The sequence below is a fragment of the Corvus kubaryi genome, unplaced genomic scaffold (genome assembly GCF_017639235.1).
Source record: "Corvus kubaryi isolate FWS band 111438036 unplaced genomic scaffold, C.kubaryi_AGA036_p1.0 71, whole genome shotgun sequence".
Taxonomy (NCBI): domain Eukaryota; kingdom Metazoa; phylum Chordata; class Aves; order Passeriformes; family Corvidae; genus Corvus; species Corvus kubaryi.
Window position 1 is genome coordinate 851591 of NW_024582059.1, and position 22775 is coordinate 874365.

Sequence of the window (22775 nt, forward strand, 5' to 3'; positions counted from 1 at the left end):
CAAACCAGCCATGGACTGCCACACAGCTAAACCCAGCCATGGACTGCTACACGGCTCAAACCAGCCATGGACTGCCACACGGCTCAAACCAGCCATGGACTGCCACACAGCTAAACCCATCCGGTGTGGCTCCCTGGGACCGGCGGGTCCCTCTCCTCTCCATGTGGAGCTGGCGAAGCCAATGGGAGCCAGCGGAGCCTCCTGTCTGCAGCCAGCACACTTCGCACTGAACTGAGGAAGACACCATGCAGCCAGCAGCACAAAGGGAGCGAGGCTTTCTCCACCGTAAAGCCTAAACAAGGACACTCTTCAACATGGCGGCTTCAGAGCCAGAGAGAAAGAGAAGTGAGTCCCGTGAGACGGAGCTGAAAATGGCGACGGGAGAAAAGAGGGCGGTGCCGCAATTCTGGTGCGCAGCTTAAAAAAACCTTCTTGCATGGCTTGATAAGAAACTGTAATATCACAAACTGTTTGTCTCTTTAATCCATCTGAAGTACATGGGGGGATGGAGAATTCACGTGTGGCCCGTGAAGATTATGAAAAGTGCCTATGCCAGGCTATATAGAAGCAGTGATAGGCTTTTAGAAACTTGTGAAAAAAAAAAAAAGCCTTTGTGCTCAGGCCAAAATAACTCATCCTTAAAAAGATTAATAACCCCATGTGATGGCCCATGTTTGGCAGTGTGAAGGAACTGTGAGATTTTTCATGGGGGAGATGTTTTACACCAGAGAAGATTGTTTCTTTCCGGGCGGGTCTGCTATTGGTGGCAGTTTGGGAACCATGTGAAGCAGAAGAAAAACCCTTTTTCTTCTTAAGCATAAGAAAGAGACTTATCAAGAACTGTAACGCTGACTAAAATCCCATGTTCTGTTATCCTTTGTGCAAGTTGAGTAAAAGGAGAAAAGTGCTAGAAGGGGTGGGAGGGAGTTTGCTTTAATTTCTTGTTATTTCTTCTTACTTTTAATTCTATTAGTAATAAAACTCTTTTTTTATACTGCAACCCGTTTAAGTTTTGTGTCTGCTTTGCTTTCCCCTAATTCGTATCTCACAGAAAAAAAAAAAGTAAGTAATAGATATTTTAAACTAAACCACTACACACTGGCATTACTGTCCCTCGTTAACAATCAATAAAATAAATCCCTGCACGTGCCCTTCACTTGGCCACCATCAGAAATCAATACTGAGAGGAATGAGGAATGGTGTGCTCACCTGCCCCTCTCAATGCTGCAGCCAGGGAAGGGGAGAACAAGCTGTCTGGGGGGCCTCTGGCAGCTGCTTCACATCTACTTTAAAAATCTCCTGCAAGTGCCAACCGCACAGATTACACAGCTTTTTATCTGCTTTACAGCAAACAAAGCAGATGCCAAGATAAAGCCACTGTGTGCAACCCAGCAGGGTTACAAATGCACAACGGCAAACTTAAAAAGTAACAGGAAAAGCAATAACCTACTACAACCCATCCTCTCCTGCCACTCTAAGACTACACTGGAGTCAGAGTTGTTGGTTTTAAGCCAAGGGATAAAGAGAAAAATAAGTTGATAATCTTCAAGTCTTTATGTGATTCTTCTGTTCAGACAGAGCTGCTTGCTACCTCCTGTACGTGGACATGTGGGTTTGATTTTGCCAAGGGTTCTCTTCCCCTCCCATGTACTTCCATAACATTCCCACAAACAAGGGATTAGGACAACCCACTTCCATCTCTTGCCAAACATTAGCATTTAAAATTAGGTTTAGATCATGTAACAAGTCACAAAGGCACAAAGAAAAATATTTCATCTAACATAGTGTTCATTCCAGTCATATTTTTTCTTTTTCCTTGTCAGATTTTTTGGGACTGGGATGAAAGGCAAGCTACCAGAAAAAGAGGCTTTAGCCCAAACCCCAACTCTGCCTGAATCTGCAAGCAAGATGTCTTCCTATCTCTTAAATCTCTTGCTATCCCCCATTAAGGACAGGGATTTACAAAGCAGAAATTAAATGTCAGGTTTTAAAAATTATGGTTGCACACTGGTTTCAACATGCTTTCGTTACCGTAAATCCATTTAGCTTGTTGCTGTCCCCATGACTTTCTTGTAAATGCAGGTTTCCAGTTTGGGTTTATGTCTAACAGTAGCAAAAGCTGTCTGTTTTCTGTCTCCTGTATTTTGGAGACAAAATATAGGACATTATGCATCTAATCTATAGATTAGCATAAGGAGCATAACCATCTTTTCACAGCACTCAGGATAAGGCAGCTGAAACTCAGATGAACATACCAGATATCAGTTCCAAGTAAAACGTGGAGGAAGTAAGGGTTTGGTCTGAGTTCTTTTACTTAGAAAAGAGGAGAAGGGGGGTGCACTCAGGGGTTTTTCTCAAAATGTTGGACCTTCCTTATTTTACTGAAGACCTCCTTACATTCAGTCTACTAAAACTAGGATGAAAAAAGAACTCCTCTAGCTCTGCCTGACCCAGTTATGAAATTATAGTTAGGTCATATTTAGACTTTCAGAGATGACCTAATATACTGAACATCAAAGTTGGACCGACCTGTTTCTTTACGCTTTGTTACATGAATGAACCTAGAAGTTTGTCCAGTCAGAGGACTGGCTGTCATATACTCTAAACATTTCTGACTCTGAGATGAAGCTGCTCCCTGAGAGCAGGCAAATTTCACCACCTTGCCATACGCTCTTTCTTTGCCTATTCTGCATTTTGTGTGAGAACCCAAGAAAACCATAACTCATATCACAAAACCATCTTGGTGACCATGACAGACGTTTTTAACTACATTAAAGATCTTTTCAAGTCTCTGAATTTTCCATTGACGTAATAAATGCTGAGACACTGTCCTAAAGTGAAGCATGTTCTGGAGCAGAGACTTCAACTGCAAGACCATACAGGCATATCTCATTCCTAACATACAACTGCCAACAAATGTGCATGACTAACCCAATATCTTTAGACTCCCTCTACTAGAATTTTGACAGCACAATTGAGCTCTTTCTATGGTATGAATCTTAAATAGGTTAAATTTGTTCCCCACGAGTGTGTTGCTCTCCATAGCCTAGAAAAGGAGAAGAAGGCAATTAACTAAGGAGGAGACAAAAGGTAAAATGAATCCAGACCCAGGTCTCTACACATCCCCCATAAAATGGCCTCTCAGCTAAGGAGCTACCATCACACATTTTCCACAGTCAAGTCAGTTAAAAGATCTGAGTCAGCAGAGCAAACCAAAGAAGAACAAAACCCCACCAATCACCGTCCATCCTCTGGCTATATACAGTGTGGCAGGAGTACAATAAACCTCTAAATGTAAAAACTGGGCTGTCCATCCATTTGGTTTGAATACTTGCATGACAGTAGGGAGAAATGAGAAGCCTTTTTTCCTCCTATCTATGAATTTTTCTGTGAATTTCTTTTGAAAATGGCAACCACACTACCCACATGCATAATGCCTACAAGCAGAAGAAAGTGTCAACTTCTACCAGCCTCCCACCAGCACAACTGACACCATCTGAGCTCTGAGGTTTAATCTGATTCAAGTTAACCAACCTCCTGAACCACACTCAGCAAAATATATTTTACTTTTTCCCTTTCAGGAATCCCTTCTCTCCTCCCAAGGCTTCAGAACACTGCTCAGAGTGACTACTCTTTTGAAAACAGATTTTTTTCAAGTGACATGACAGACTGATTTGTGAGGAATTGCAAAATTACTGCCCTCATTTTCAACCCATATACTCAAGGTCTAGTTTTCCACTTCCTCTACTAGACAGCAAAAGTTAGTATAAACCCCTGACAGTATGATAAATATCATATAGAGACAATGGGTACACTCTAAATGCAAACTTAATTAGATAGAATTGTAAAGTTAAGAAGCCATAAAAAACCATGAATAAAATATTATCAAAATGTACAGATAATGGATAAAAAAACCTACTCTTTTTTCCCCCTACTTCTTTGCTCAAGTCTTTCCCTTAAGTCTGCTGCTTTTTTTACAGACATATTTTGTTCAATCGTGCATTTGCTAAATTCTCAGTGCTGTAAGGCTCTGCTCCTAGGATAAAAACCTGAGCTGATTTCTTCTTCTGGTATAAAAAGCTTCTACAACAAAAGAAATTCTAGGAGGACAGAAGCAGCTTTCTGCCCCACCTCACGGATTTTCACATACACACTTCCCAGCTGGGGGACTCTAAATGAGCCCTCAGAAAGAGGATGGTGAAGAACTGTAGAAGCAGTACAGTCAAGCCAACACTGTTAACCTTCAAATCACTGCTTTAAAAATACCTGCTGATGCAACCCCACATTTGTATTACAGCAAGTGTAATGTTCAAGTTGAGGATTGTACCATTTACAGGCTAATGCCCTGAAAACAAAACAAAACCACCCCTGCATATGAAATATTTTTAAATCAGGAGATGCATGACTAGCCAAGTAGCAAGTTTTCTCAGTATTTCAGCTTTACTTTCAAATCTGTGTTGATATTTTTTTTTTTAAAGGTAACAACAGATATTCAGCAAAAAGGGAGAGTTTTTATAGATGCTGTCAAGAAATCAGTCTACATTTCCAGCTTTCCTCAGAGCTGACAGGAGAAATTTTGTGTATTTCTACTACGTAAGATTAGAGTCAACCTAGCCTCCCATAAGAATTCTTGCATTTAATGAGCTCTTCTTCCCCTTTTTGTGTTCAATTACTACAGCCCAGAGTTCAGAAGCATCAGTGCAAGTAACAAAAGGCATTATTTATTAGCACCGGAAACAAGAAAAATACTTCATATGTAGGCAACTCTCCATTTCATTTGAACATCTCAAAGATCAGTTATTCATTTGGTTTAGTACAATGCAAAGTTTTGGAGTAGCTGCCCCATTTGCTTGTTTCTCAAAAATCAATTATTAAAGTCTTCTTTCGTGCAAATGCTTTATTTAAGCTCTTGCTCCCTGTTAAATGCCAGAAGAAAAACAAATGCAACTTCCTGCTATTAGGGAACACTGTACTGAGGACTTTTCATATATTTTCTTTATACTTACATTCTTACAAATTATGTATGTGAGAAGCAGATGATGAACAGCAATTTGGCAACACTTCACCATCTGCTATTTGCAGATCTAGTCAAATTCAGAGTTAATTGAAGATTAAAAGCAAGGACTGATACTGTTGAAGCAGAGCCATGTTCTTTCCTGGTATGACTGTAAATAAATAACTTGGGTAGGTTGTTCCCACTCACTCCAACACAATCATAAATCTGCAACATCATAAGGGCAACACAACTTGCACTCATAAAATACCTGTATATCTTCTATTTGAATTAAAAAAAGATACTAAAATCATGTCAGCTTTTTTAGAATGCCACAATCACAGCAGGCTGTGCAAAGCCCTATTCAGGAAGACATCTATTCACCGCTGTAAGAAACAGTGAAAGACTCTTGTAGAAAGGGCTACAGAAAACATCAGACAGAGAAAAAAATTCAGTCAGCTTGTAACATCTTTCACCTTTTATTACATACATACTTAAGCAAGTAATATTTAATTAAGGGTGAATGAGGAGTAAGATGACCCTGATGGGTCTCTTGCGTTACTACAACGATAGCAGGCTACCTTCTTGTCATCTAGTCTACATCTCCTATGCAGCTTCTGCAAGAACCAGTTCAAGTTAGAATACTACCCTTCCTCCTTGGGGCTCCCACACCCTCTTCTCTATGGCCTTACTTCAGCTGCCTCCTCGTTTACTGAACTTTTCTGACAGAGGTGGGAAAGAAAAACAAAAAGATACAAAACTGGAAAGGAAGTCCTCCCAAGATGCTGACTCAGGTGTATGAGGCAAAGGCTCCTGCTCAACTCTTGAGAGCAGTAACCTGAGCTTGGTGTTTCAAAATGGGTCAGAAAGCTCTGCTCTGTTTCCTCTGCTACCTGAGCCTGCAGCTGAGCTGTGCCAAGTCCAAAAGCTCACCAGGCTGCTGCACAGCAGCTCACTGTGGCTGGCTGCCAGGGAGAGCAGTGCTGGTGGAACTGAGCTCCCTGGGATGCCGGCTGCCAGCTGCCCCTGCCTGCTGCTCAGTGCTCCTCAGCCAGCAGGAGAGCGATCCATGGAAACATCACAACTGCAAGGGTGCAGGACGCAGGGGTACGAAAGAGCCTCAAGAATGGGGAGCCAGCTTGGAGGATGCTGGGGGAAAGAGCAGGAAAGGGTTATAAACTGAAAAAATGGCAAATTCTGTCCTCTCCCCAGGAACCAGAAGCTCATGATGGATTGAGACGTAATTACTACTGAGTAATTATACTAGAAACAAATTACTTCTGCAGATTGCAAACTTTTTTTCTTAATTAAATGTCAAACATCAGTCTTTGTGCTTTCTCCTCCTCATTTTAGCAGCAGTAAAAATTTTCAGAACTGGTTGTGCGAGCATCATGGCAGCAATCAAGCTTTGGTTCACCCGCACCTCACTGAAACTTACCTCCTGTGAGAGTGTTACACAGGAAACAGGGCAAATAGGACTTTAGGGAGTCTGATTTGGGTTAAATATTGCTTTGTTTCAATTAAGAGAAGTTGAACCAATTGAAATTTCATGTCAAAATATTTAATTTCTAATTGCCAACATTAAATTCTCCCCAACTTCTAAAGTATCTCTCTGTAAGAAGTAAAATACTGCATAAAATCAAAATTAACCCAGAAGTGCTTTAGTATTTCTAAAATTGTACTTTCTGCCACAAATACCAACTGAAAATTCAGCTTAGTTGGTATTAGGTGTTGAGCTTAGTCCTGAGTGAAGACTGTCATGGTCTAACCCCAGCTGTCAGCTAAGCCCCACACAGTTGGGGCTTACTCATTCCCCCCACGTCAGGATGGGGGAGAGAATCAGAAAAGTGAGAAAACTCAGTATGAGACAAAAATAGTTTTGCTAAAGCAAAAGCCATGCGCACAAGCAAAGCAAAACCGGGCATTCATTCAGTACTTGCCATAGGCAGGCAGTTGTTCAGCCTTTCCCAGGAAAGCACAGCTCCCTCTCACGTAATGCTGACTTGGGAATGCAAACACCATCACTACAAACGTCTCCCCCTTCCTCCTTCTTTCCCCTGCTGCATATATCAAGCAAGATGCCATTTGGTGTGGGATATCACTTGGGTCAGTTGGGGCCACTTGGGCTCAGCTGTCCCAGCTGTGTCCCCCTCCCAGCTATTTGTGCACCCCCAGCCTACTCGCTGGTGGGGTGGGATGAGGCACAGAAAAGGCCTTTAGACTCTGTGCAAGTGCTGCTCAGCAGTAACAAAAACATGCCTGTGTTACCACCACTGTTTCCAGCACAAATCCCAAAACCAGCTTCATACCAGTTACTCTGAAGAAAATTAACTCTATCCCAGTAAAAATCAGTTGATTATTCCCCTCAAGCTGGTTACTGCACTTAGAGACTTGGTGTATCACATCTAAGACCATTTTTTAAGCTGTATTTCCACTGCAGTCTATTTAGTTCATGCTGTCTCTGTAGAAGATTTCCTGAAGTGACTATCAATGATACATTAGAGAAATACTGAGGTTAAAAAAGGAAATGCTGATTGCATCACTCAAAGCATTCTCCTGACAGGGCAGGATTTCAGCTGTTCTGCACAGTCCAATTTTAAAATATCAAGCAGTAACTTTCAAAATTATTCTTGTCACTGATATCAATTTATCAGGAGAGGTTTGAGGGTCTTCTGCTTTCTTCTTGATAGACTTCACTAAAACTTTTCATTTCATTAGTCAAAATTTTATATTTCTATTTCTCAAGCTTTCCAATTTCAAAATGTTCCTTGGTTCCAGACCCCCAGCATGAGGTTATTCCTCGCTTAAGTTAGCGACATCCATTCAGCCTTTCAGTTTCTAAAGACATTTAAGAGAGAGGAAAGAAAGGTAGTAAACAGCACAAATCATTTAATGTGTACAACCCTGGAACATAATAGAATCATTAAGGTCAGACAGACCTCCAAGATCATGAAGTCCAAGCTTTATGAGGCAAGTTTGAGATATTGTAATTGGGAAGGCTGTGGTGAGCAATCAGTGGGAACACCATACACAGTCTTGGTGACCTGCAATCAAGAAATAAACTTATACCCTTAACAGGTGCAGAGCAGGGCTGTGATGATGATTACTGCAACCCTGGGTCTGTTTTATGAAATGCTAAAAGGGTTTGCATCATTCTGCTAGGCAAAAATGAAAGCGGGGGGAAGAGAGGAAGAAGCTGGCTCTGTTGTCCCTACAGCAGGCAACAACAAGGGAAATACGGGCTGGAGAGAAATACAGGAAATCTGGCTGGACAGTACTGACCAGAGAACAAGTATTAATTGTATTAACTAGGTCATCAATAAGAAGTTTGCCAGACATGAGCACTAAGGAGGTCTTGGTCTTTGAAACGAGGCAGACTGAGAAATAAATCTCAACAGTGTTAAAGTGGAGCTTGAACCATTTCTGGAGAGGGCTGCAAGAAGGCTAGAAGTGACAGATGAGTGGATTCAGTGCCCCAGGAGAGGTCCTTCCCAGTCCTGTAGTTCCTCCTTTTTGCAATTTTAAAATAATCCCTCCAGACTCCCCATCAGCTGCCACTAATCACTCTGCTAATTTCATCAGTGGTGTCATGTGTATGGTGCTCTGATTTTGCAAACAAGCCCCAGAGTTTACATGAGCAGCTTCCCAGAGCACGAGCACCTGCTTGCTCATCAACCAAGGATTTACATATGCAGAAAGGGAAGAGTCCTAACAGCTATAAAGCCATAAGGCTGGTGAGGCACTGGAACAGGTTGCTCAGAGAAGTTGTGGATGTGCCATCCCTGGAGGTGTTCAAGGCCAGGCTGGATGGGGCTTTGAGCGACTTGGTGTAGTTGAAGGTGCCCAGAGCAAGGGAGTTGGAACCAGGTCATCTTCAAGCTCCCTTCCAATACAAACCATTTAAATTTTTTAAAAATAAATTTAAAGGCAGCACTGCTATAGCAGAAAGGAGAGGACAGAGGCTCCAGATTTAGAGGCAGGAACTTCTTTGGAAATCAACGCTTATAAGTATGGTTTGGCTGCAGTAATACTGCCCAGTACAGGCAACTCTTAGGCAGCTGTCACTCTAGCAGATTTACTTGATAGTCACTATCTTTATATTTAGTAAGTATTTCCCATATGCGATTTTAATAATTTCATAGTGTGGATACACATGCAATGACTTTATGTATTTATATATATATAATACATTCTTATCCAAAAGTTAATAAATATTTAGGAAAGTACTAAGGTATTGTGACCTCTCTATTAAATATAAGGCTGAAGACTGTTCACATACTGTTTTACTGAAAGAAGAATTCTTATATTAGGTATAAAACTATGAATAAATTATAGGGAGTTTTACAATGTGGTATAAATAATATTGTGCCCTGTGTGCCTTTCCTTAGAGTGCTTTCTATAGAGGAATCCATTTTGTTGAGTGAGATGCTTTTTGAGCCAGCAAGTCTCTTCTAGCTCAAAAAAACAGAATAATTTTTCTAACCATTGTCTTTCTTTTTTTCTATTCATAATATATTACCCTCAGAGATACTCTTTCTACTATTCCCATTATGAAATCCTGCTATGTGTTAGGTACTGCCACTTCAAAAAACTCATCTGATGTAAGAGAACAATTATTCAATTATTCCTGCTTTCATTTTATCACATGGGTTATTTCTGCAATTTAACACACAGATGTGGGGAGAGTTAATGATCTTAAGACCAGCATTTTCATACAGGTATTTGTTTATAAAACTGACTGCTTCCAACTTGTATTTAAGTCTAACATTTTGGACTTCTTCCACCACTATACATTTTTTCACACTTAACTATGAAAATAAAGAACATTTCAACAGATGTGATCTTAAAAATCTCAATAAACAAAACCAAAGTCCAATGTTCTACTATTTATCTTGGGAGAATAAAAAGCTTTGAATTGGATAGAAGAACATACTGCCATGTTTCTCAGAGAGTAGTTAGATTAGGGTTGGGGGGGGGTTGGGTTTTTTTGCTTTGTTTTGTAGCAATCGTAGTTTTTTACCACTAAGATGCATTCAACAGTTTGAAGCACACTGAAAACCTCAGGTTTAGGGAACAGAACTATTAAGTATTTATTCACGCCAATAGTTTTTTTCCCCATGTTTAAGCATTTCAAGTTCCCAAATACATCCTATTTGAAAATCCAGGCATCTTAAGACTAATTTCTTTTGCTAGACTTTTTTATTGTTTTCTTTTTCTTGGCAATGTATCATCACTATAAATACCTGAATTAATTCTTACTAAATTTTTAATAGTGGCGTATATTTGAAACCGCATCACAGTGGTTTGAGAGTTCACTTTCTGAACTGAAATTCTGATGAACCTTTCAATAACACTGAGGTGAGTCCCTTAATAAGATGGCAAGTGAGAAAACAGAAATTGCTCAGAATTGAGCATTTCTGTGTTTACAATTCACATATTTCCTTTAGCTCCTTTTTCTCCTTCCCTTTTCACTAGAAAGGCTAAACATAGATTTATAATAAAAGATTTTCCATGTTTTGGGTTAAGGGTTAAAAGGATGATGGTTTACCAGTTGAAGAAAGGAAAACAAACCATACTTCTGCAGAAAAAACGGAACAAATTTCCTGTATATTGTCATATTTTGCACAGTTCTATGAACTAAAAGAAATGGCAGACTAAAATGATGACCTGCATGCAGCAGCGAACTGTAAGCGGATACAGTTTTGAAGCCTATACTGACCAAGTCCCTTCTGTGGGAAAAGCCCTCACAAAACATACAATAACAACAAAACCCCACAAAAATAATGAGATCATCCAGGTTTCTTTTGAAATGGGTAAGGAGGAGAAGGGGCCTCCCTTGTGAAATACTTACCAGCAAGGGCAGCTCTGTGCTACCTCTGACAAGGATTACAAAGGTCAAACTATACAGAAGTCTGAAACAAACAGATGGCATCAGTCTCCTTTTTTCAAACTCAACAGGAACGAGCAAATCTAAGCTAGGAAAGCAAATACTTAAATAATGCTAACAATTATCTGAGTAAAGAATAAACACAGATCAAAACACCCACACATTCATATCCTGGTACATGCACAGCATGTTACTGCAAACATGACATTAAGAAACCAAGGGGGGAAAATTTGGTTAACTTTAGTTATAGAACATTTAGAACAAATTCCAAAAGAAAGCTAAGCACCAGCATTCAGACAGTGAGACCAAGTAAATTCTAAGTATTTGATCCTTTAAAAGACTATTAGGAAAACATACATTATCAAGAGATCACTTGTATCTTTTTCATTCCAGCAAAAAGGACTGTCATTTTTGTGAGCTGGGGAAATATTTTTACCATCCTGCATAGTTCATATTAAAAAAGTGAGGTGGCAGCTTCACTCTTGACTTCAGGAACAAGGTAAATACCTACTTTAGCCCTCCTTTCCTCAAATTATTTCTAGGAAGCATTATGCATGAACATTGGACCCCTACTTGTGATTTCAAAATGCATTTAAGCCTTCTGTATTTTGAAGCAGTAACACATTCATTTCATATTTTAAAGAATACAAAATAGATAACCAATATCATCATCAGTACTCAGAACGCTTCAATTTTTTTCCAAAATGTTTCAAAGCCAGCTACAATTAAAAAGTGTAAACCATACAAGGCAGCAGCTCATCTTCTGCAGCCTTAAAGTGGCTTTTATTGACTCCATTTGGCTCGAAATTAAAGAAGTGCTGAATAATAATAAAACCCAATCTTTTTAGTTTCAGACCCCTACCACACTATTAAGTGGGTTTCTTTCTTTTAAATACGCAGGGAGGGTTTATGTAATATCTCCCCTTACAGTTTTGATTACAAATGGTTTGATTGTGATAAGTTTGATTTGCCTGTATTACCTTCCTAAAAATATGTTAGCTGCTGTTACAGTCTTAAAATGCTAAGCCTGCCTGTGCAGAGCTTAATCACTATCTCCACCTCTCCCCGTGCCTTCCAGAGGCAGAAAGTGACAGTTCTGCCTAACTCCAGCCCTGGACTCTGCACCTGAAAGTTGAATTGCAACTTTTTGTATTTTGCTGCTCTCCAACAGTGTTCGTAGTACATATGAACTAGAACCAGGCCAAAGAGCTACACCGAGCTCCTGCCGCAGGAACAGAACTGTGCAGTGAGTTTAACACCACCGTGCGTGAACAAGGCATGCTAAACTAAATGCATTTTGTACACGCCACAAATCATCTCTCCTGAGGCCCAGCACTCCATCCCATATGTTTGCACTTAAGTAAGGTGCCCCTCTCAAGCTGGAAGTAGACTATCTTGTCCTTCATTCCTAACATGCAGCTCAGCAAGTTGCTTAAGCACAAGCAGAGCTGATCCTGAATGTGGCTGAGTGCTTCATGTCCGTGGGGCTTGGACCCCCCGCCACGGGCACGTGGAGCGCCTCACTCTGCCGTGCTGTTATGGCAGACATCACTGGGTGGCACTGTTAGACAGTGTTTGTGTCCCTGTCAAGGTAAGGAATATCCTCTCTCCCCACCTTGCCAATTTTCAGCAGCTGGTAGTGCAGCTGTGCAGGTTTTCCAAGGATGCTGTTGCAAACGGCAGCAGCAGCAGCATTGCTCTCCGACATTCCTTTTCCCATTACACACTTGGGAAAAAACAGCACTTGCTCATCAAGGAAATGAAACCTGGTGATTTGAAAAAATTCTAGAAAGCAGTTTTGCTTTTTTCCACCTTCAATAATCTAGGTGTACAGTGTTATATTTACAAGTCCTCAAATAGAAAACAATTGTACTAAAGCTCCAACATTATTCCCTGTAACTAATTGTCAACAAAGTCAAGTGTCTCAACAATCTCAGAAGCTGATCTCTGAAGGGTTATGTCCAGTAGTACTGTTAGAGATGCTCCCAGTCTTACTCTGTCTTCACTCAAAAGTTCAATTTTGCCCAGTCACAGGAAACAACAAGTATTTTTCATTGCTCTGCTCTGTAAGATGCTGTCACAGGTTGTCCAGAAAAGCTGTGAACGCCCCATTCCTGGCAGTGTTCAAGGCCAGGATGGGGTTTTGAGCAACCTGGTCTAGTGGAAGGTATCCCTGCCCATGGCACAAGGGTTGGAACTACATGATCTTTAAAGTCCCTGTCAACTTAAACCATCTCATGATTCTATGATAATTCTTAAATAGAGAACTTAGTTGCAATTAGAACACTTTTTAGAATTATTTATTAGAATAATATTCTTTACAAGTTAGCTTATTTTCAGCAATATGCTCAGAACTGCAGTAAGATACTTACTGAAAGGTGGTAAGACTACTCCTGATGGTCCAAAATGCATGGGCTAACAATTATCAGAAATTCTAAGCATGATTTTCAACTGCCAGCACAAATTGAAAGGTTGATGTAATACTACAGGATACACAAAATTAGGAGCCAGTGCCTTGATAATGACTACAGGGTTTCAAATTACAGCTATTTGGCTAAAAGTAGGCTTGACTCACAAACACACCAAAAAAAATTTCAACTCTACAAATATGTCTGAGGGTCAGAAGTTAACTACAGTATTTCAGATTGCAGATGATATGTTAATAATAATAGCAAAAAGCTTACTTAGTACTATTAACTGCATTCACTTTATACAATTTCATAATCAAAACCAACAGCTCTGCAGAACAAACACCTCTTCCTTTTCAAAGGAATAGGATGGGAAGGAGGTTGAAAAAATTATGTAAAGATGTAACACTTTGACAGCTTAGAGGTTTTCAATGCTGCACCATGTACAAGGAATTCAGAGAAGCCAAACACTGAATTCAGAGCTGCAGAGGCCTCTTTATGTAATGTCACTGTGAAGTGGGATATTACAGATGTGAATGGTTAAGTGTCATTTGAGGATTCCACCACAGCTCCCACAAATACATACACTGGATATTACACGTGGTATTCAACTTCCATGGACAAAAATGGCAGCTTCTGGGTGACTTCCACAACATCAGAACCTGACGTCCTGGTACAACATACAGAGGTTTGTTTTAAATTAACAGAAAACTATGAACTTTCACAGTAAAACTGATACGGCAATGAAAAAGCAACCTTAATTCTAAAGGTAAAATTACCTTGAAAATCAGATTAAAACAGATTCTAACTTCACTCAAAGAAACCAAAAACAACCAACCAAAAAACAAAACACACCAAAAAAGCCAAACCAAAACAAAAAACCTCAATCTCCCATACCATTACTTCAATAAGTGGAAACTTTAAGTCCTCCTATGTATTAATCTCCAAACTACTTGGTATCTACCCTTTGAACAGTCACAAATTAATACACTGTACCAGGACTGAATTCAGGAGTGCAGACCAGCAGCTTGCACCTCAACAGCAACATGAACTGCCTTACACGACGCAATGCCTTCATTAACAAAGCAGCTACAATGAAGAGCTGCCTTTAAAGCATGTTGAAAATACTTAGCCCTCTTGCTTTTCCTTTCCCAATTGACAAACGTTTGTCTTCTGCCTTACATTGTTGTCAAGCTGGTCAAACCCACAAAATCTTGACTTCACAAAATTGTCATCAAGGACAAAAGGACCACTAGCAGAAGCGTTTTAAAGAAACAAATATTTCAGATCTATTAGAATATATACATTAGGGTCTATTTTTAAAATAGATGCATAAGGAGACACCTGTGTTTTGTCAGAAAGCATTATTACCTAGTTTCCACACATTCTCAGGTCCCAGCAAGGGAATGCTGGCCCTCACACCAATAAAAGCTGTGCTTTGGGCAGTTACATTTGTCTCTTCTCTCTTTGATTCCTTATCTCTTCTTGAAGATCTAGGATAAAAGCCTAACCAAAAAAATTCTAAGAAGATGCACTGTACATGGCCCATTATTCCCTTTATTTTAAGGTTCATAAAAACATCAGTTTCCTCACAGAGCAAATGACTGGGCTGCACAGTATAACTAATGGCCCTGGCTGAAGAAAGCACTTAGCTCCAAGCACACACTCACGGCCCAGTGAGATGAAGAGGAATTAATTGTTTTCCCTCCTCGGGATGGCTGCCAGAGTGCAAGGCATGCAATACACGTACAATTTCACTTGACTCAAAAGAGTGGCATACAAGTAGCAATAAATGAAACCCCTACTGATGTGCTTACTTGGTCCTTCTCCCTCCTTCCCACTGCAATTCTGAAAACAAGTAAATTAGAATCCCAGAGTGATAGAGCTCTGCTAACATTTATGGGAATTAATACATTCATTGAAGTAATTAGCAAGTTAAGAGACAAGAGTTAATCATGACTGGAAGTAAAAGAGCCTGAATACAGACTTCACCTTACACAAGTAAATCTTATTTTGAAAGAGTTTAAAAAGGGATGAAGCAAAGTGAGGCTTTTTTATTCTGACATTTAAAAAAAAAAAAATTTAAGGATATGCAAATCACTGTGTTAAGTGGTATAATCTACACAGCATTTTCTACCAACTCTCAGCCAGCAGACACCTTCCTTTTGCACAAGCTTAAACCACACAGGCATTTTGTGAACTGTGTCCCTTTTATCTCTCCTCTCTTGGGTACAGGCTTTTATTAAAAGCACTGAACTGTTGCCAGCGTGCTGGTTTAAACACCGCCACTAATTACACTGGAGACAGATGATTTCTTGTAGGGCAGGCGGCCAGGGCAGGGTCCCCACAGGCCGGCTGCACGTCCCTGTCCCTGTTGGGCACCAGGGCTGGCCACTGCTTCTACACACGGCTGGACTAAGTAGGTCAGCTGCCACCTGCAACCGGGTTCAAGCTTCTCACACAACAGTGCATTATCAGTCCTATCTCAGGATCAGTTTTCGACAGCTGAGACTGAAATATTTTTGCCTTTGAAAACCCCTGTGTATTTTTCAGCCAAGAAATCCGCTTTCTTTCCCCTTTGGTTTTGGGAAGGACAGGAGCTGGAGGAGCCCCCCAGCTGCAGTGCTGACCACCTCTCCCCCAACCCACCTTTAGCCATCTGCTTTGCACAACAATCAAGATACAAGAATATATCATTTCAAAGCAAACAAAAATTAACATACCCAGTATTTTCAAGTTTGAAAACACATCCTAAAACTTTTTTTTTTCTCTAGATCACTTTGTGCCTCAAAACAGAACCAAACTGGGGAGGGAAGTCGTACTTGCTATTTCAAGTAACTGCCTAAATACTTCTCCATTTGATACATATCTATATCCTTCTGATCCTGCCTGCAACAGTATTATAACATCAATCATAACAATGAATAGTTTGTTTTTCAAAAAGCACCTCTCCCAAACTACTTTTTCCTCACCTGCATTTCTGAAATGCACAGGTCACTCTAGGTATATTATTTAAAAAAAAAACTTGTTTTCTCTGTGTTTTAGCTACAGCTTTATCCCTAACCTGATTTATCCTAACCAATATCTCTAGAGCAAGCACTACCCTAAACCTGAGATTGTTCGACCACTGTGGGACAACAAAGAGGAAGGTGGGTTAGAATTCAAATATTCTGGCACTCAGGCAAGTGAATCAAGGATACAGTTGGTCAAATTCAGTAACTCACCAGCTGCTGATCCAGCTCTGCCATGCTGGAAATCAAAAATCATTCTGGGATGCTGAGTGCTGCTTTTGCTGAGTGGTCACTGTCTCACTGCTCAGCTCTGCTACCTGGGCTCAGGGTTGCAACAAAGGCAAAAGCAAACATCAAATGCAGAAATCTGTACCCTATGCTGTTTAGGGGCATAGAATCATTCTTTGAAAAAATAAAATGTCCATGGATTCGTCTACTCCAAATCCTTATCTGCAAAACAGGACAAGGCAGCTTATCATTCTGCCTCAGGTACTTGTACTTTCCCTGAAAATGAGGTCCATACATATCTCTTGTCAAAAAAAATATTACATACCATGAATAGGAAAAAAATGTTGGATTCCCTCCCCCCTCCCCCCCCCCCAAAATCCTCTTCCTTCCTCATATAAAAGAAATACAGGGGCAAACAGCTACATATGGGCTTCATATACACTCACTTCCCCTGATGATACTATCTAATTATTGGATATGCAAAAGGAGAGATGCTGAGTATACAAGAGGACCAAGACACAATAAAACACATATCCCCCCCCTTAGCCACACTTGCCACTGAAGGCACATTTATTGTCAGAATGAAACTTCCCAAGTGCCATCCACTTGGAGAACAAGGTAATTAAAGTATCTTCTCTCTTCCGTTTGCTTCAAAAAGCTTTTAAGTTCCACTTGAAAAGAAATACAAAAGAGTCTTTAGAACAGAAAAGAGTGGGTGGACAGTTTAAAAATTCAAGACCAAGCCTACAACAAGAGTTTTAAGACACTTTCTTCAGGCAGTAAGAAGTAGGTAAGATACCACACCTTTGCATGTATTCTCTATAAAAGGCATTTTACAAGCTCTCTCATCTCATCTGTAGTAAAGGGGTTTTCCCTTCTTGCCATGCCAGCAGGAGACTGCTGTGCAGACGAGATGATGTCACCTCCTGGAATCCCCCTCAAGCCCCGCCAGCTCAGTCCTCCCAGTAACAGATACTGGCTATAAATAGTTATCTGGGGAAAACAAGGTTAGCTAGGGAATTGTGAGGAAAACAAGAAATGAGGAAGACCTAAAAATAAACAAGAACAAAAAAATCCACATTTTAAAAGATACTGCTCTTCACCTCTGAACATCTATAGTTAAAATTCTTACGAAAAGAAGAGAAACTTTGGGGGAACACCTTTGCCATGCAAGAACCACAAAACCCATTATCTAAATTTGCCACTGTTCCTAAAATAATCCCAGAAATGAAGGAATATGAACGTACACAAGGTTATATTCACATAAATGTACTTCTGTTATACAAATCTGCTATTCAGAACAATCTCTGACTAAGAGGGATATTGCATACATCACTCCATGCTTCACAACCTCGAAACACAAAGCTGTAGACTGAAAAGCCTCATTCAGGTGAGTGCTGTACTGTTTTCCCAGCATGGTATGCATTTCAAACACTAGCTCTGCATGTCTTAAAAGAGTATTTTTAAAGTTCTCTAGAATTGTAAACATGGGAAAATTTCTCTCAAAATATGAAAAGTTTTAGTAATTCAGAAAGCCTAGAAGACATGCTGCAGAGAACTACATAGAATTACAGGTTTAAAAGCCCTCCTATGCAACTGCTGTGGTGACTGCAAATTGTTGTTAAATACATGATATTCAAAGAGGGACTGAAAGTAAACATCACTCACAAAGAATTTCAGCAAACTTCTACCAGGCAGTGCCTCATATTTATAAGACTCTTAGGACGTACAAAGATATACCTTGGAAACGCAGTGTCTCAAGCTTTAAGTTTAAATCAGTATATTAAGGCATGTGACATTTAAGTTGTATATTTACATCCTGTGAAAGTAGCAGGCACTGCTGGTACATACAAGCCTATCAGATCATAAGTAACACACGTGTTTCACCTAAGGTGAGAAGTGCTCAGAGTGGTTTAGGGGGATTTTCACAAGCGCTGGTGCGCAGAAACCCAGGCAGAGCTCTGCCTAGGCTGGCAAGAGAAAAGTAGTCTCATTTTAGTGCAACAAGCCTGTGTCAGATACATATTAAAATATTTTTGAAGCCTGAATTTACAACACTGAAAATTATTACTTCAGGTTTTCAGGGAAGTCAAGTCCATCTCTGACACCATTTGATATTACACATGCCAAATCCCGTGATTAAATACCTGCTGCCCCTTGTGAGAGCAGAAAGTGTCATAAAGAAGTAAGAGAACGGACTCCATAAACCAACTGTCTTAGCACAGAAATGGCAAAACAAGCCAAATGAATTAATGAGTTAGCTTAAGAGCACAGTGTCAGGGTAGTAAAAATATCCTCTTCAGTGCTGTACTGACTAAAGGAAACAGCTGTCTAAATATTTGAGTTTTTCTGAAAAAACATTACTATACTATGGCAAACAGTGAAGCTAATACTCTCACACAGTGAAGAAAAAAGAAGTGACCAGAAGCAAAGGAAACCCTCACAGTGATGTTAGCTAATTAACAAAGCTATTTTCACTGGAGAAAAACTGCATGAGAAACTTCTGTAGGTATTCTGTCAGGGAAGGAAATGAAATGGAAACAGACTAGGCTAATGCAAGCTGCTAAATGAAGGCGTCAGTTCAAGTGAAACCAGCCTCACTGCTGAAAGCACACTGAAAAAGCTCATTAGAAGAGGACTGCCATTTTATCATTTAATCTGCATCTCAAGACTGCCACAAAACAGATCTAAGCCTACCTGGGAAAATCTTTACATTACTAATTTTACTCTGAGCAATAAAATGGAATTTCAGTGAGATCCTGGAACACACTGAAGAGGCAACTATATCAAGTGTTGTATCTCAGATCTGGAGCTGAGATACAGAGACACTCCCCCCCAATAAAGAGAAAAACGTAGGGATTAAGACTAGTCTTCATTTCGTGCCAGAAGTCACACAGTCTGAATACTCCCAGGTGCAGCTGCCAAAGGAACAAGGTTTTCCAAATTAAATGCTCCCTTCTCCACAAGAAGCACCTGAGTAAGGAATTAACAGCAGCAGCATGGGAATTACACTATCCTAAAATAAAATAGTCATCTCCTGTAAAGTATCCAGAACATGTCTCTTCCATACCTGACATTTTAATTTGACTTCCCTGAGAATGAAATACCAAATGGCCTCAATGTTGAAAGTCAATGTTTTGGGTTTGTACGTTTTCATTTGACCAAAACAGAATAATAGAGGTAGGAATTTCATGTTTGTAGCACTTAAGACAATCACTTACAAAGTGACAAACTTACAAAAATATTAGAGTTTTAAATTTTAGCCCCTGCAAATTACATAATCAGAGTATAATAACTGAATATAAACATCATTTCACTTTTATGCACTTCCCTCCTTCTCAAGAATAAATTAATTTCACAGAAGGCTCAGATTAATCTTCCCTTCTCAATTTACCAAAATAAGCATTCTTCTCATTTGCAATAGCAGCTAAATTGAAAGCAACTTCACTGAGCTCAAAAGCCAATCTCCAGCATGCCTCAAACTAGAAGCTCCATACCTTCTGTAAGAACTATTAATTTCCTTTTCCCCAAAAAATGTCTCATTCCTCCATTTGTGTGCAAGTGTCAAGATATCCAATTCAAAACACCATATTTAAAAAGCAAAAGTCTCATTAGGATCTGTAGGATCTCTTACTCATCAGTGCAAGCAGCCCCTATTACAGGTCACATTGAACAGCAAGTAAATCATTTCTCCAAGTCCAGTGCTCTGTGCAGTTGGATAGATCAGGACAGGAAAAGAAAAAACATTTTGACTCTAGCTACAACATAATAATTCTCCAAACACAGTAGTTAACATAGCCAGGCTGGCTCAAAATGAGTAGTCCTGCCAAATCCAGGGCAGAGGAAAGACTGCTTTTCCCTGTACCACAGGGCTGGGGAACATGCCCGAGACTCAGGTAGGTCACTGCTGCAGAGACTCCCAGGCCACTTCTCAGTGCATTAGCTCAGGTACAAGAACCAATTTAGCTCTTGTAGCACAGAGCCTCCTGTAGGCAAATATACCCAGCTGAGCAGCTCACCCTGTGTTGACTCAGAGGCATACTCTACAGCCTGCTTTGTTATTTTACCTGCTTCTGAGCTGGCTAGTGACAGCCCCTGGCAATCATCTGAGCCTGTTCTTCCCAGCTTGAGAGGTGTAACTCACCCTTGGAACGCTGCAGAGGACAAGTGAGGCACGAAGAACCTTCCCACTCCAAGAACCACATACTATAATAAGACAGGAATTTTCAATAGTAAAAATTAGATATGGACTAGAAAAAGCTGAGAAACCCTGACTAATACCAGCCCCTGCACACTCTGCCATCTTTAGACCATCTCCACCACAGACAGTGCAATTTCTATGCAGAAGCATTGCAGGCAGCTACATGAACAGAAGCAGATACCCCTGGCGACATCAGTGTAGCTCTAAGGCTGAGCTGACAGGCTCTCAACAGGGTTCGCTTGCTGCTCCACAGCTTTCAGAGTCCAGCTATGACCTCCATTTCCATGCTGTACACCATGGCTAGGGGCTGACGGAGTTCCTACTTAGGCCAGCTTTTATTTGTGCATCTTTACAATGGTATCGATGTTTTATCTGTCTCTTGTAAGTCTCTGAAGTATTTTTTTCAGACTGTGAATTGGAAAATTTCAATCTTCTGCAAGCTAAAGCTCCACCAAAGCAAATTAAAATAATTTATTTTATCTTCAGGAGAAACGAATACAGAATAGTTCATCTGTATCTTTCTTATACCATCTTTTTGTATCATTGACGATTTAGACATTTTCAAACCCTTTTCATTTCTAGGCTAAAAAACCTCAAAGCATATTCACATATTCCCTAAAGACTGAGTTTCTCAAACCTTGTGTCCAAGCCTTGCTGGTGCCATTGAGACCCTGCCCCTTTATCTACCACATCCTCCTTTAATAATAAGTCTAAACCAGAGGCTAAAAGCACACTGCCAAGTACAGAGGAATAATTATCTCCTCTGCCATTTATCTGACGTGTTTCACCACTTATACAGCCCTAATGAAATCTCAGTGTCATGCACAACCCCCCTGACAAGCTCAGTTTGCAAAGCCACTGTGATTGCTGGGTCCTTCCTGGCCCGCATGCTGCCTAGCCCATTTATATCTGTGCATTTGATTTCTCCTAAGCATAACACTTTACAGTTGTCTTTATTAAATTTCACCTCATTGATTTCAAACCATTTTTCCAATTCATCATATGAAATTCTAAATCTGTCCTCCTAACTGTTTATAATCCCTTCCCGCTTCATCTTCCAAAAATACTCAAATTATCCTCTTTGACAGCAATAAATGGATGATGAATACTGAGAATATCGACTAGTAAACAACTTAAGCCACCCTCCTCCAGGAATTAACCTAATAGTCTGAGACCAAACAACCAAGCCTAGCTCAACATTTCAGACTAATTTCTCAGTGGACTGAAGCACTGCCTGTCATCATCCAGGCATTCAAAAGAAATAATTTCTCTGGCTTCTGCTTTAACCAAACTAATGTCATCTCATTTCTGTGAATGCTTCTTTTCCTCTCAGAGTTTGTTGATAGGGTTTTAAATGCTAACGTTTATTTTGGTGGTCAGAGTTTGAACAGGGCCTGTTTTTACAATCATATACCTACTTACTGTCCTAAAGAACACTGTCATTGCCAAAAGAATGTAACTAAGCAGGAGCCAAAAAAATAACTCAAAGAAGTAGTCATTATTTAAGGAATGAATCTAGCTACATGAGCTGGAGACCCCTTGCCAAGTTTTCAGATGTAAGGCAACACTCCCGAAACCATGTGCTCCCCCAAGTGGGGGAAAAAACAAAACAAAAACCACCCACTCTCTCCAAGCACATAAAAAACACAGGTAATAAAAGTATACTAAATGATCCATGTGCTGTAAATAAAGCAGAAACACACCTATGTAGATTAGAAGACTATTCACTTGGCTGAGGAACTATTTCATGTTTGCAAAGGTATACAAAAAAACCCACTTACTGTTGAAGTCACAAAAGAACAACTACTCTTCAGCCAGAAAACTATGCAAGCTTCAGCTCTGTCAACAGAGATGGAAATAATTTTATTTAATTAAAGACACCTACATCTTCAATTTAAATCACAGAACCTTGGAAGAAAATCCATATAAACAAACTACAGTTTAATCTATCAAAATTCTGTAGCATCAGCAGTCTACTGTAACATTATACAGATCGCTTCAGCAGGAGAAGTGCCAGGCTTTTCAGGAGCTATGCTTATCTTCCTGT

At 40.1% G+C, this 22775-nt stretch overlaps 1 protein-coding gene across 4 annotated transcripts in view; it reads right to left on the minus strand.

Annotated features, from left to right (window-relative positions):
• PPP3CA (protein phosphatase 3 catalytic subunit alpha) overlaps positions 1 to 22775 on the minus strand; it is a 177291-nt gene that overhangs the window by 127091 nt on the left and 27425 nt on the right. The window contains exon 1 of one of the 4 annotated variants that reach the window (XM_042049468.1): positions 22510 to 22528. The exons of the other annotated variants lie outside the window; for them this stretch is intronic. The gene's annotated coding sequence lies outside the window, so the exon portion shown is untranslated. Of the gene's footprint in view, positions 1 to 22509; positions 22529 to 22775 lie in introns of those variants that run through there. 4 annotated transcript variants of the gene reach the window in all.